Source organism: Strix aluco, chromosome 5 (genome assembly GCF_031877795.1).
Source record: "Strix aluco isolate bStrAlu1 chromosome 5, bStrAlu1.hap1, whole genome shotgun sequence".
In the NCBI taxonomy this organism is placed as follows: Eukaryota; Metazoa; Chordata; class Aves; order Strigiformes; family Strigidae; genus Strix; species Strix aluco.
In genome coordinates this window covers 32,577,131-32,592,350 of record NC_133935.1, presented here as the reverse complement: position 1 = coordinate 32,592,350, position 15,220 = coordinate 32,577,131, and the positions used below count along the sequence as shown (strand labels likewise).

Below are 15,220 nucleotides of genomic sequence, written 5' to 3'. Positions count from 1 at the left end.
TTTTGGGGGTGGGGGTGTTGCCCGTCTTTGAATTTCCACAGCAGTTTCTCACTTCCCCCTGCGAAGCAGGAGCTGTGCTTCCTCCTCGGCCCGGCGCCTGCCCTGCTGCCTGCACAACTGCTTAGAAAGTCTGACGAGGCCAGGCTTCACCTGGTCACAGAGGTGCAGGGTTTTGGTGAGAGCCAAGGGAAAGTCTGAGGAAACCCCGGGCTGGGACTAAAGCCCTCCTTGCTGCAAAACCACCTCAGGCATATCCCTAACCATTACAACCCCACTGACCCACCTATGATGGAGGTCACAGGAGTATTTGAGCTCCTGCAAGTCCCACCAATGATCAATACTAGTGGTAAAGGACAGAAGCCTTGGTGACCCTAGGGATGGGGGCTGGTTTTCATCCCTGGTCCTAAAGGCGGGAGCCAGCTGTCCAACAGAACGTTGTGGCACGGGGGGGAGGCACCGGGGGTACCCTGGCTGAAGGTCGTTTTCTGCAGCCACTGGTCACACCTGCCAAACCCTCCTCAATCCCACAGGCTCCCCAGCCTCCAAAGTGCTTGGCTTTCTTCCACCAGTCTCCCCCCTGGCCCTTCTCCCCTCAGTTTTGACACTCTCCCCCCCCTTGCTGGTTCACCCACCAGTTTAGTCTCCTAACAGTTTACCCATGGCCCAGCTACTTCATCCCAAAGCACCCCCACAGACCCATCTTGCCCCTCCACAGGCTTTCTGTGGGTGTTGGACCTCAACAGCAGGCAGGGTAAGGTGGGCACCGTTTTATCCCATGCATGAAGCAAGGCTCCAGTGGCCAACATCCAACAGGGACTGCCTGTCTCTGGGTAGAGCTTCCAATCCCCCCACTTGCTGCAAGAAGATCAGGGCTGTATGGCCCCCCCATCACCCGCTTGCAAGGCAGGGACCTCGTCCCACCCCACAGGAGCTTCCCCCACGACTTGTTTCCCAGCACCAGCCACTGCAGAGGGATGCGTGGGAGTCCCTGCAAGCCCCAGGGGACAGCCGTGGGAGGCCGTGGGTGACAATGAGAGGCCAGCAGGCCCAGGGCACCTGCCACGAGGTGGCACTGACACTGCACGCTGGCCTGCATGGTGCAGCGCTGCAGGGGAGCTGCATGCAAGGGTGAATGTCCAAATGCAGCAAGAGGAGCCAGGGAAGGCCAGGCAGGCTGGTGGCCAGCGCCGCTTTGGCCAGACAGCTCTGGTGACAGCCGGGCTTGACTCCATCTGGCCACACAGCCCATCACCGTGGCCTCTGGGCTGCCCGGGAGAAACAGTTGCTGGTGGATCTGGTTGTGGGGCCCATCACCACAGCCTCTGGGCTGCTCAGGAGAAATGGTTATTGGTGGCTGGACACCTGTGGGCAGAGCAGTCATGGAGTGGTGAGACAACCAAAGGCCAAGTGGAATTCAGCAAGCTGCTGCTCTTTCTCCAGCACTACTGAGTACCTCTACCATCACCCTGCTCCCTGGAGCAGCCCATCTCCAGTGGTGTCAGGCCTCCCTGGGGACTCCCCACGACTCGGACCTGCCAGCCAGCACCTCCCTTCCCCATACCCTCCCAGTCAGCCTCTACCAAAAGAAAAACTACTGTGTTACCCGCCAAGCTCCCCACCTGGAAAAGGCCCTGGGCTGGGGAGAAGAGGCCACCCGGCCCCCTGTGCGAGGCTGTCAGGGGACCACAGCCTTCCTGATGCCACTCATCAGCATCCCTCCCTAATCACTACCCACTGTCTAATGACAGTAATTAGGAAGAGCAAAGCTGCCTGGGGACTGGAAGCGCTAACAGAGTTGGGGGAGCCAGATGGTGTTCGCACTTAAGGAAAGATTTAAAAAAAAAAAGCAAAAAAAACACCACTCAGCTTTGATCAGCCTTCCTTTCCTTCGCTAGTGTTAGGATCACTTTGGTCCATGGGCACGCCACAGAGATGCTGAGACGTGGCCCAAGATGTCTTCCCCCCAAACACCGCCATCTCCAGGTGTTTTAAGGTGCTGAGGGAGCAGCGGGAGGGGGCACGGTGCCTGCCCAGGTGGCTGAAGGGGGTTTCCTTGCTGCCTTTATGGGCCGATGCTCTCACCCGGGGCCGCCCCTGCTGCTCCCCGCTTTGCTGGCCGTGCTCAGCGAGCAGTTTCCCAGGGGGTTAAGAGTGAGGGACAGCCAAAAACCGCCTGAGGGGCTGCGGTGAGTGGGCAGCAGGTCTCCTGGCAGAAAGGGTTTGCTAAGGGACAGCCCCATACTTTCCCCGGCACTGCAGAGCAAAGCCACCATCCCGGAGTTTGCAGGAGAGCACCCAAAACCTAATCTTGGGGTCCGAAGTGGCTGGACAAGATCATGAAGCTCTCAGCTTCACCACTCTGGAGAAACCCCACCCACAGCCAAACCCTTCCAAACCCTTTCACCCAGCCCCTTCTCCGAGCCCTGGGGCGATGCCACCTGCCTCCATCCAAACCCACCTGCCAGTCTGCGGGTGCACCCAGGGCCAGGAGGTGGGATGCGGGGGGGTGTGAGGGAAACACCCCTCCTGTCCCTGGTGGCTGCCCCGAATGCTCTCAGGGTGCCTCGGCCTTTGTCCCTCATCACACACTGAGGATGAAGGGACAGGGACATGCCGGTCAGGGAGGATGCTCAGCCTCACTCAGCCTCATGGAGGAGGATGCTCAACCTCGTGCCATGGTGTCAGCCTGATCCTGCCCCAGGGATGCTCCAAGAGGAGGCCCCAAGACAGGCATAGGACAAATCTGTATGTCCCCTGGGCTTCAGGGGGTGGCTTTCCCCCCTCCCACAGCAAGTTGGGTCATTTTAAACCCACTCTTCATCCCAGTCCTAGCTAGTGATGTGGGGAGAGCCCTGCCGAGTGACACAAACTCTGTATGACACCTGAAGTGATCGGCAGTGACAGACAGATTGCGTGGGGAGAGCCTCTGTGCTATTGTCAAGGCACTGCCATGACAGAGACTGACCCCCCCACACCGCCAGGGACACCTCCGAGGGATGCAGGGCTCTCCTCCTGCTGGGATATTGGCTGCGCCATCACACCATTCCCAAAGGGCTGTGGAAGAGGACATGGAATGTGGAAGACCCCCCAAAAGTGAGGGTCCACTTTTGAACCCCCCCAAAAGGGATCAGCCAGGCAATGAGGTGGCTGGTGCTGGAGCTGGAGCATAGCACAGCCCACTCTGATACAGACCCGTGTTGCATCCTCCCCTCTTCCACCTGCTTTATGTTATTTCCCCTTTCCCCCCCCTTTTCTGAGCATGGGGCTGTGCTGGCAGCCCAGGGTGCAGCCAGAGGGGTGCAGGGGGAGGGGGGTCACCGGCAGCAGCGTACCGTGGAGGTGAGACCCCATGTCCTTCATCCAGCAGCTCCGATGTCGGCCAGCCGCGGCTTGCCAGCTGCTGGCAGGAGCTATTCTGAGCCTGGATCGATGGGCGAGTGCAGGGGTTTGGGTGACAGCCACAGGAGGCATGTTGCGAAGAGGGCTGCAGGCAGGGAAGAGAAGGTGGGATTTTTCAGGAGATTCCCCATCCTTCCCCTCCTCCACTCCCCACTGTCCTGAAGGGTTTCAATGATGCAGATGTCTTTCTCGTTTCCTTCCCAATGGGGGTTGCAGTCTGACTGGGTCCTGCTACCCAGATGCTGCGTCCTGATTTGAGAAGCACTATCATTTCACGGAGAAGCGAAACTCCAGGATGAAGGCACCTGCAGCCAAAAGCTGTGGCCGAGACCAAGCTCAGGATGGCAGTTTAAATAGAAGTTTTTGGTGGTGGTGACATGCAAAAGAGCATCTTACTCCTCCAGAAAAAAACTGTGATTGTTATTCTTTGATAATAATAATATTTTTGGTAAGAATTTATAAGGCCATTGATTCCTTCATGAAGTTAGGGTAATTTTAAAGCAGATGCTCTAAATGCAGGACAGGTAAATTCAAATACTTGAATAATTTTTCTTTTTTTTTAATGGTGTTTTCCCTAGCTAAGAGGTTTGCCTTCTCTGTGAGCATCCCCGGGGGTGCCTACCAAGGACCACAGCCCTTGTAGAGGGGACTCAGTCCCCTTTCCTGGCGCAGAGTAGGGTCAAAGGATGGGCACAGGAGGGACATCCATGGCCAATCACCCTCTTTGTTCCCTCATGGCCATCAGTGTTCTCCCGTGAGGGTGGTCCTGGCTTATTTGCAGTGGGAGATGCTGAAAGCACTTCCCGATCCAAACAGGAGGGAGCATTGTTTTGACACTGGACAATCCCATTGCGAGGCGGCAGAAAGGGCTGGAGCAGTGGATTGGGATGAGGAGGAAGGAGAGACCCGTCGCCCCCTCCCAAGCCCCCCACAGAGAATGGCCACAGCCACAGCCCCCCAGGCCTGCCCCCCTCAATCCCCTCCTGCCAAATTCCCTCTTGTCTCTGCTCCTCCCCCTCACCACTAATATAAAAATTAAATCTATAAATGCTGCTGGGGTGACATATTTCCCAGTGTATTCCCAGTAACAGTCTCTCTGGGTTTCTGGTTTGCTATTCAGCTCTTTAATTATTTATCTCCGTAAGGAAATGGGAAAACAAACTCAGCAAAGCAAACTTCATGCCCGGTAGTGACACCAAGAGTTATTAAAAAAAAATTAAAATTCCCCAATGAGTCATTTAAGATGTATTTAATCAGCTCTAACCACGGAGACGATAGTCATGACTAGCTGCTTACTGCTGGCATAGGCCAGGGAGGGCAAATGGCAGGGCTGAATCCAGATGCCCCCGTGGCATTTCCCAACAGGGATATTTGGGGGGAGTCCTGCCGTTGGAGGGTAAACTCTGAATGTCGTTGTTTACAGTTTAGGGTGGTTGGGGGTTAACTGTAAGCTCCCTGTAACCCACACACCTGTCTGGGGTTGGGGAATGTGGGGGTGAAGGGGATGTGGGGGATGTGGAAGGTTATAGAGACTGTTGTGGGATACGGGGGATGGAAGGGTGCAGGTAATTCATGGGATGCAGAGGGATGCAGGGGGATGTAGAGGGATGGGGGGGACATGGTAGGTGATGGGGGATGCAGGGCATGCAGGGAAGACAGTGGTTGCAGAGGTGCAGGAGATGAAGGGGACTGGGGTGATGTAGGGTATGCAGGGGGTGTGGGGGATGCCCACGTGCATGGGCACATTGTGCTGGGAGCCTGCTGAGAGCCCTTTGAGGGACTCGGAGAGCAGTAGGGTGTGTGCCAGGCCAGCTCCTCAGGAGCCCTGCTGAGCTGTCCCCAGCACTCCCCTGCTCACCTGAGTCCCTTCCCAGCTCCAGCACTGAATGGCCATGGGGGCCGCAGCAAAAGGGCCCCCTAAACACCACCTCCCCATTACGGTGGGTGTCCACCGCAACCAACTGGGCACTGACCCTGTGCCTGCTCAGGAGAGACCCCCTTGGCCCTGGGGTCACTTTCTGTGGGATCCCCCCTGCATCTGCTGCCTCTCACACCATGGCCAGATCTCTCCGCTCCCTCAGCTGCAGGGACCCTCTGGGGCACGTCCTGTGTCCCCGCTCCTGGCATGGAGAGTGGCAGTGGCAATGCAGGAGATGGCTGAAGGCTCTGCAGGGAGTGTGTACAGCCCAGTATGCGTGGGCTCCAGTAGATAGAGAGAGACTGGGGGGGGGAACAGCTAACCTGCAAGATGTTAAGAGCAGCTTATCTTTAGCTCATCCCTTGCTTTCAGCCCAAATCCAGAGCCATCCGCAGCTAAAATGCTCGTGCCTAAATTGTGATGTACTTTTAACTCAGTTTTATGTGTGCTGCAGTAGGGGAAGTGTTGAAACCTGTCTTGCTTCAAGGGATGCTCTGATCCATCCTCTTCTCCCCGCTGAGAGCACCCACGAAGCCCAAGCAACAGGGTGGGTCCGTGCAGACCCTTGCTGTTGCCCTGCAGTTCCCCAGCTCTGTGCTTCCCAGCCCTCCCACCTCTCCGGTCCTCTGCCCTGGGAGCCACCAGCCAGTGAATGCTCACTTGGGCAGCGCTTAACCCCTCGCTCTGCTGCCCCCGGAGCCAGGCACAGCCAGCGAGCTGCTCTCCTCGCACGCCGCCGGCACACCGGGCTCCGCTTCAGCTTGTACGCCAGGAAAAGCAAAGGGCATAATTTTAGGAGAAGCGTGTGAAATGTGTTCTGGCAGATCAGCTGAAGAGCTATCCAGCGAAAGGAAAGCATTAACATTTGCAAAAGGTCCCTGCAACAAAGAAAAAATTCCCAGCAGGCAAATCCCACTGTGTCCAGCCACCCAGATGTGGGGATGTACAAGCTCCGGGATGCAGACAGGGATGGGACAGGTCCACTGGTTTGGGAACAGTCCAGGAGTGTCCCAGGAAGGAAACGTCCCTGGGCAGGAGTGTTACACTGGCAGGATGAAATGATGGAGGAATTCAGAGAGGGAGGGACCGCTGACTCCTGGCTGGGATCAACAGCGTGCAGAGGTGCAAGGGGATGGGTTTAGACTTTCTTGGGACAGGATCTCCCCTGGGTCTGAGCTCCTTTTCCCTGCCAGCCCCTCTCCGGCACATGATGGATTCATAGAGAAAGGAGGCAAAAAAAACTCTGAAGCCTGCAGCCTGTGATTCATCCTTACTATATTTGCACTTATTATTAGAAAGACGAAAATATAGCCTGAGCTGGAATTACAGATTTAGTAAGCAGGACTGCCTATTTCAGCATATACTGCTTCTCCCAATAACTCTGATGCTACAGGAGACTGACTTACACCCTCACTAGTATTAAGACATTGCCCCACACAGTCTGGTGATACATCTGGGTGGATATATTAAGCAAGCAAGTCCTTCAGGGATGGCAACATTTGTGTTCCTGGTGGTGCCCACTCAGCACACGCGCCACCGGCCGACGCCCACAAACCTCTGCCTTAAAATTCAGCCTCCTGCTAACATTCGCCCAGATTTTGGAGATATATCGGTCCATGAAAGCCATAGGCAGGAGAGAATTGTTCGCTCTTTGCTTTACAAACCTTCTCCATTCCTGGCAGAGAGCCTGTGCCAAGGGGGAAGAGGGGGAGACCCTCAGCTTGCCAGCTCCTTGCTGTAGTTTGCCCTTTTGACCCAAACCCCCAGCTTTTTATGTACAAATTATTAACAAATGCCACAAGGGCTGAGTGCCTTCTTCTTGAACCCAGGGGTCTCGGTGACAATGCCCGGCCCCGTGCCAGTGCTTGGCCCCATACCCAGCTGGTGGGCACTCCACCCACCAGGGAGGGACAGCAGCTGATGTCTCCCCATGACATCTCTCTGTGCTACCCCATGCAATGAGACCTGCTGCTGTTCGTGAGCCTGGCAGTCTGCCCAAAGGCCACAGCATCCTTCTGCATGGGTTTTTCCTCCCCCCTGAACTGTTAGTTGCGATCAAACAGCCAGAGTATCTGCTGCAGTCTGCTTGCCTGGTTTAAGACCTTTTGGTTTGCTAAGAAACCAGGTTCATTCAATATTGTGGCTGCCTGTGAAAGATGTTTTCCAAGGTTTAATAAAGCAGCAGTCAGCTGCATGACCCAAAGAAAAGCAAATAAACTACCGGGTACCAGGTCTCCAGCATCCTGTTTGCAAAGCATCAGCGCAAAGTGCAAAAGCTCTCAGGTATTCCAGCATGGAGGGGCCAGGAAGACAGCACCAGATTCCTGCCACCAACCTGAAAATTCAGGTGTGTTTTCCTGTGAGGTGCCTGGAGCAGCTCAGGCCAGGGAGGTGAGCAGGTCCCCAGGATCCATCCCTCCATCCACCGCAGCCCACGCAGGGATGCGATCCCGATGGGGCAAGTAGTGCAGTGACATGGACATTTCGGCAGAAGCGTGGTGACCTGCGCAGTCGAGGTTTGCAGGGAACACGTCCTTGCACGATGCTTTCCTCCTTTTGCTGGCAGTAAGGGAAAGCCACTGCTTTTGGGGGGGATTTTCTTGTTGCTTGGTCCCCAAGAAAGGAAAGGGAGGATGCAAGGGAGCCAGTTCTTGGGACTGCATGTGACAGGAGGCTCTGAGCAGAGGAGCCCCTGATGTGGTTGTTTTTGTTGTGAGTGACACTGGGGGACTCCACCTTTGGGACCGCAAAACACTGGGTGACCCCAACTGCTCACCAGAGGGGTGATGCACCCCTATTTCTGTCCCTGGCCTCCTAGGAAACATGTGGGAGGTATTTTTATCCTCCTGCCAGTTCCCTTAGTCACCGGCGCTTGCTTTAAATGGGTCAAGAGGGAATAAAGATGCTGCAGCCCTTGCTCCCTAGCTGCCCGTCTTGGAGCACATTTACTGGCAGCACTGACTCTCCCTCCTTTCACACTCCATCCTGGCCAAGTGCTGCCATGGACCCAGAGACCCAGGAGAGATCTCCCCGTCTCAGGCAGTGTCAGCTGCAATTAAGTACTCATTAAAAGCCTGGTGGTGAGGCAGCCCCGCTTCAGAGATGACACATGTCAGGACTGCAAGGGCTCTCTGCTGGGATGACAGGGAGGAATGTGACCACCCTGACAGTGGCAGAGGCAGCGTGCTGGGGTGGATGGGTGTGCAAGGGAAAGAGGCAGAAGGAAAGGATCCAGAGAGTCCCAGACATGTGGGTACAGGGTGGCAGGGCTGGCTCTGGAGCATCGGGGGCAAGTATAGCCCCACTGAGTTGTTTCAGGAAGGGGATGAGGTGCACCAGGAGAGCCCACAAGATTTGCATCTGTTGCCTGCAAGGCCATAATAGCATTTGACATCAGTGACCCCAAAATGATGGTGATCTTCCTGGGACATGGTACCAGTCACTGCTGCAAGTCCCAGTGCGCTCTGCCGCACGCTCTTGCATGCCTTGTGATCATCATGCCGGCATGGCTCAGGCAAGCCTGCCTGGGCACCGTGTTTCATGGGCTTGTGTCTGGATACACCTCCGGCTTCCACCCAGGAACCATAGGAAACCTCGGAGGGTTTGAAGCCAGGTCTCTGCCTGAGCATCTCCCCCTGCCCTGGCTTCAGCCCCACTGCCCTGGTGCAGCTCAGCTGGCTCTCCGAGCAGTGCATCCCTCTTCCAGCAGTGATGCTAGCTGGTCACTGGACCAGGACATTTTAAATGGTTTGCTCATGAAGGGTGACAATAGATCTCCACATCTGCCCACACCCAGCATTTCAAGGGTGCAATTTCCCCTGTGGTCACCTTTGCATCTGACACCCGGTTTGGAGGGGACACAGCTAGTCTCCAAGGTCACCTCAAGAGATGAGCAGAGAGCAAGCCACAGCATCCAGGGGAGAGTTGGGCCTAATCCTTGTGACATCTTATACCCAGAGAGAAAAAAAAACAGCAGGAGACAAGCTGGGTGCAGGGCGGGGGCAATGGCTGACAGAACCATGCAGTCATCTCCATCACATTTAAGGGAGTTCGTTTTCCTCCTGTCTCCTCAGATCTGTCCTCCCGCTGCACTTGCATGGAACCACGTGGCACGGCCGCCCAAGGGAAGAGGCCAGGGGAGAGGGACCAGCTCATCGGGAGATGTCCTGGAGAGTAGCCGTGGCTCCAGGCACACCGCGCAGATGGGGATGCATCCTCTGGTGTGAGCTGGATGGAGAGAGGGAGGCTGGCAGCCTGCCCGGGACCCCCGCCATGCACAGGGGGGATAGGATGGGTGCTGGCAGCCTGGCTCACCCGCTCTGGTGGGAAAACATCTTTGTTGCAGGAGGAGACTGCAAAGTCCTTCCAGGCCACCAGCAGGCATCTCAGGGGGCCCCAGCACAGTGCTACCCTCAGGCACCTCAAGATGGGAGCCAGGCCTCAGGAAAGCCAAAAACTAGCATAAAGATGGTGAGATTTTAAAGAAAAAAGGAAAAAAGCAAAGTTTTGGGACTTTTCTTATTTCATCTCCAGCTCCTGACCCTCCAGGCTACGCTCATTTTACCTTTGCAAGGCTTTTCTCTGTGAGCCGGAGGACTAGAAACCCACATCTTGCTAATGAAGGCAGAGCTCCATGGGCACTTGTGTGGGTGGGGAACTTGTCAGGGCTTTCAGGGCTCCAGCCCCTTCAATTTCTAAAGTCACTGAGCCCCCCTTGCATGGCTGGGGAGGGGGAAGTGGCATGAGAGTGGCAGCGAGGGCAGCATGGCTTGCAGAGGCATCTGTCCCCTGAGGTAAAGCTGGTGCAATGGGAAAATGTCTCTGGCGATGATGTGGAAGACAGCAGAAGGGCTGCTCAGGTGTTGCTAATTTTCAAGACCGATCTTTTTTTGTCTGTGCAATTTGGCTGGTTGGCAAAGCATGACATTTCCCTGCCACCACTGTCCTGACCACCCCTTCTCCCACTGGTCCTGCCACCTGCTGAGGACAGGCTGGTGGTGGCTGCTGTCACCACGCAGCCAGCAAGCTCCTGTTCAGGGCTGAAGGACAACCTGGAAACGTGAGCTAAACATCTAAATGTGAGCTCAGTGCTAAAATATTCCCTGCCCTTCCAAAGAGCCCTTTGGTACAAGGCATCCCTGATGCACGTACCACTTTCCTGCTGCAGAATGGTGCAAGTGTCTGGGGTTTTCTCCTTCACCTAAAGCATTGGAAATACTTTAGCTAGAGCAGCCTTGAGCTGTCAGCCCTCCCCATAAAACAGGGGCTACAGCCTTCACTCAAGAGGGGTATCTAGGTCAAGAGAACTCCCACATTTCCAAATGCTTAGCACTCTGCATCCTCCACACATCCCAAAATCAGGGGCCCAAGGTCTCATCTCAGGCTCCCAAACACCAAGGGAGCAGAAACCAGGAGATGCTTCTGGCTGTGCTGTGCTCAGCGATGTGCCTGTGATAATGCGGCAGCTCTGGGCCATGCTGAGGAGCAGCTTCTTGAGCCACCTTTGTTCTGCCCAGGGTCCAGTTCCCCCTTCCCATGCCCCAGGCAGGACCCTGGCAAAGGGACACTCCGGTTGAGCTCCTCTCCCAGCACCCGGCTCTGTATCTGGCAGCCTGTCCTTCCCCAGCAGAGCTGGGGCCAGCTGCTCCATCCCTGCTGGCTGCTCCACCCTTAAAAAGGATGGCAGTTGGGAATATTTACACCTATTTCAGACCTGGCCCAAGACTGCTGGTCTCTCCATGCTGCTGGCGGTAGAGGGGAAACTCATTGCTGGTAGATGCCAAGTGCTTATTTTTCTCCTTGCATTTGCAATTACCTCTGCTGGTTGTGACAAAAATTGGCAAGCTTTAAAAATTAGCAAGGCAGCCACAACCCTGCATTTAAGCCCATCACCGGCCAGGGCACAAGCATCATCATCTCTGCCCATGAAAGGCCGATGGCGCATCCTGAAACACAGCGCAGGAGGCAGAAAGCAAAGAGCGAGACCAACGACAGCACCAGTGGGCGACCGCACAGGGTGTCCATGGCATCTCGTCATAAGATTAATGTCCATCGGTGAGAGCCCCATTTGGGGGGACATCAGGGACATCTCCTTCTTCAGCAACTATTAGACTGTGAACTAGTCCTCCAAGAGGATGGGTGAGGATTTAACACCCACCCTGCTCAGGGCCTGGGTGGCTCAAATGCAGCTCTCCCCGCCAGGTTGCATGCCTTCCCTGCCCGCAGTATGTGAGCCGGCACACGGGAGGCTTCACCGTCCCCTCCACCTGCACCACGTCGGTGGGATCCCACATGTCCAGGCACGTGCTCTGGCTGCCTCGGCTGCTGCTGCGCTCAGGTGGTTGCAGAAGTGAGAGCAGACCTGTCACATCCTCCACTCTGAGCCTGCTCTGCTGCTTTGGCACATTTTTAATGATGCTCCTATAGCCACATACATCTCACTGTCTGGATTTTCAGGTTTTCTCCTGTTCTTCTGAACTTAGTCCTATTCCTCCCATTGCACATTTGACTTCTTACCCTGTCCTTCGTGGAGCTGCACGTAGTTACTGTGCCCCTTGTCTGGCATTTCACAAACCTCACTTAGATCTTCAGAAATGATTTGTTGGGAGTCAGTACCTTGCTTTCTTTTCCCCAAGATTTTCTACAGATCCTCCTGCATTTCTGGTCATGGGAGTTTCTCCTGTCATCCACCCACCAGTCCCTTGCCTCCCCCAGGTGGGTCCACCCACCCGATGACCTTCTGTTCACCTCCTCAAAGCCGCTTGCTAATTTGCTCTCCTCTCATCTTTAGACTGCACTGAGCCATGCCAGCCTTCCCCTTTCTTCACATTATATGGCATTATTTTATCCCCAGAAATATTTGCTTAAACTGAATCTCACCTTGCCAGCTTGCAATAGCCTTATGCTCTGTGCAGTGGCTCACACGTGTCGAGGGATGGTCCCTCGCTGCCTGACGAGACAGGGATGCAGGAGGGTTGCGGGATCTCCAAGGTGTGGGGACAACCCAGCCCCAATGCCAAGGCTCTTCTGCTGTTGTTAGAAACGGTGGCAACACCGGCAGCAAGCAAATTGCATTTTGAAATGAGTTTTGGGAAGATACAGAGAATATTTTGCATTTTCCTGGGCTGCAGTAATGAGGAATGGGTTGGAGGGGGTGACTGAGGCGTGGCAGCAGAGACTTTACACCCCTGGCTATCACAGGTGATGAGCACTTACATGGCTTCAAAGGAAGCCCAGTCAAGCTCAGGAAGGAGAAACCCTTTGAGATGTACCGAAGCAAGAAACAACACTTGGGTCAGGAGTCCTCCAGCCCCGGGCTTGTCCTCCTACTATCTCCTTGGCATCTCCCTTTGGTTCCTGTCAGAGATGCTTCCCAGGGCTGGAAAACCCCCTTGGTCTGACCCTCCCTGCTCTTAATCTTCCTTCTGAGGGACTCAAAGCCACAATGGCTTCAGCTGACATCCCTGGGTGACAAACATAGGACTTGTTTCACCTAGAGAGCCCTGCTGCTGGTGGCATCTGTCCTGTCCCTGAGCTGGGATTCAGGAGGCAGAAGGAAAATGCCGTATCCAGTGGATGCACCAAGGTGACTCCTGATTGTCACAGCAAGGCTCCTGCCAGTGCGGCACAGGAACGGTTCCTATGGGGGGAAAGTGGCACACTTGATTTTTGGTCTCCCAAAAGACAGAGGTTTATTGCACAGCAAAATGTCATTGGGTTAATGACAGCAGACCTGAAGCAAATCCCTGACTCTAATAGGATTGGGCCATCTTCTGCAGGTCTCACTCACAAAGGCGGATCACGCCAAAATGAAGCTGGCTCAAGAGCCTGTAGGCTCCCAGTGGGCGAGGGAGATCAACCCACAGCCAGCCCTGTGATAGCGAAGCCTTCTCCCTCCTCTCTAATCCAGGGAAAAGAAACATCAAAGGGTGAGTGCATCTGCCCTGGGACTGCTCTCAGAAAGCCAAGGGCAAACAGAGCCTACGGTCTGACGATGGAGAGGAGAAGAGCTCAGCACGTGCTTGGGGAAGGGCCGCCAGAGGAAGGTGATGGTTCCGAAGGTGGCATGCTGCTCTGTGCAGAGGCGATGCAAGGGGGAAGTATGTTCGCACCTCCACGTTTTCTTTAGCTTCTTGCTCACCCTCATCCTCTGCCATGTGAAAAGCAAACCTGATCTGCTGCCCCACCCCCTTCCCTTTCCTGGTATTAGTTAAGGTCCTTTCCTGCACAGTTCTGCTTATGAGCCTTTCCCGATGGCTGCCCAAAGCCCCTCTTTCTCAGGACACATCCCTGATTGCTTTTTCACCCCTTTGCACCTCAAGCAAGGGCAGGAGTGGGGAGTCTGGGGCCAGCCTTTGCTGGAAAAGGATTATCGTAAGAGGAGGGAGGTGCTGAGCCCCTCCACAACCCCCCTGGAAGAGCCTGTGCCCTGACACGGGGCAGAGCAGGCGGAGGAGGAGGTAGATGTGTTCCTGCTGCCAATGTCCCACTAACAAGCCTCTGTTTCCATGTTGAAACATTGTCTTTGTAGAAGAAAAGGAGATTTCATCCGCTTGCTGGGACATTTGCAGGCACCAGGCAGCCCTGCTCGGATGTCAGCTGGCTGCTCTGGCCAGCCTGCCCGGCGTGCGGGCTGTAGCGGTGGATTGGCTGCTCCAGCCACTCCAGCCACCTCATTCTCCAGGGCTTCCCTGGTCACGGCATGTCCACCCAACCTCTCCTTGAGATGGCCACCAGACAGGGCCACGCATCACATGCCTGCGCCCCTCCGCCATGCATTGCATTGACACACGCACGCACCACTCCACCAGGCACTTATGCCTGTGCCCACACGCATGCAGCCCCCCCCATGCATTTACACACATACACATGCACATATGTGCACCCTCCCACATGCACGTGCACCCACATCCCTCACCACCCACTCAGACATGCACCCCCCCACACACACACACATTTACATGTCTGCATCCCCTCCCACAGCCCTTATTCGGCCCCTATTGCCCGTGCCCACCCCAGCTCATTGGCGCTTACACCCTGCTACAACCACACACATGGTTACACCCACCTGGCTCAAACCCATGCTGGGCAGTAGTGACGAGCTCCCACACTTCCCCTGGAGCCTGGGGATGAGGAGGGGCAGCTGGTTTGCATGGAGGAGTCCCACTGTGCCGGCTGTGCTGTGCCGCCTTGCGGGCTCCAAGCCTCCCATGGCACCTGAGCGTACCTGGCAGCAGGCTGGTGCCTGTGCCAGAGCCTGCGCTTGGCACGGCCACCCTTCCCGAGGAGCGGCTCTGCCCGCTGCTGCCGGTCTGCTGCCGGGACGGCATGCTGCATGCTGCTCCCAGCCATATGGCCTCCTCCTACCAACCTTGCCTCAGCCGCCGGAACAGGGGCCCTAAATCCCCCAGCCCAGCAAATGCCAACAGCTTGCCCTGCCGCCACTGTGTCGGGTCTTAAAGCACAGGAGGAAAGCGTTGGGTCCCTTTTTCTGCCACAGACTGGTTTTTATTGCTCCACAATTGGCAAAAGAGCTGGGAGCTGGCCCCGCTGCCTCCCACCCACTCTGTCAAGGACCCCCCTTTACACACAGCAGTCTCCCTCAGCCCCGGGAGTGCCCCACATGGCAATGGCTGCTCTCATCCCTTCTCCGTTTGGGTGTGTTTTGCCCTAAATGATTGCAGTTTGAATCAGTGCCTTGAATGAGGGATGGTCAGGGGTGAGAGCAGCCAGGGGAGGAGAGAGTGGGGAGGGGGAGCACAACCAGGGGTGCTGCGGCACTGCCAGGTAAGCTGGGCTGTGCACCACCACCTCCAGGTGTGCTTATATGGCCTTATAATGCTTGAAAAAGCTGGTGGAAACTTCCTTTAAACAAGAAAGCAGAGGATGCATAGGGTCCCCCCC

At 55.7% G+C, this 15,220-nt stretch overlaps 1 long non-coding RNA gene across 1 annotated transcript in view; it reads left to right on the top strand.

The window, feature by feature from the left end:
- LOC141923756 (uncharacterized) overlaps positions 1-9,820 on the top strand; it is a 28,132-nt gene extending 18,312 nt beyond the window's left edge. The window contains exon 2 of the long non-coding RNA XR_012623395.1: positions 9,391-9,820. This is a non-coding gene — a long non-coding RNA (uncharacterized LOC141923756). The remainder of the gene's footprint in view (positions 1-9,390) is intronic.
- The last annotated feature ends 5,400 nt before the right edge of the window (positions 9,821-15,220 follow it).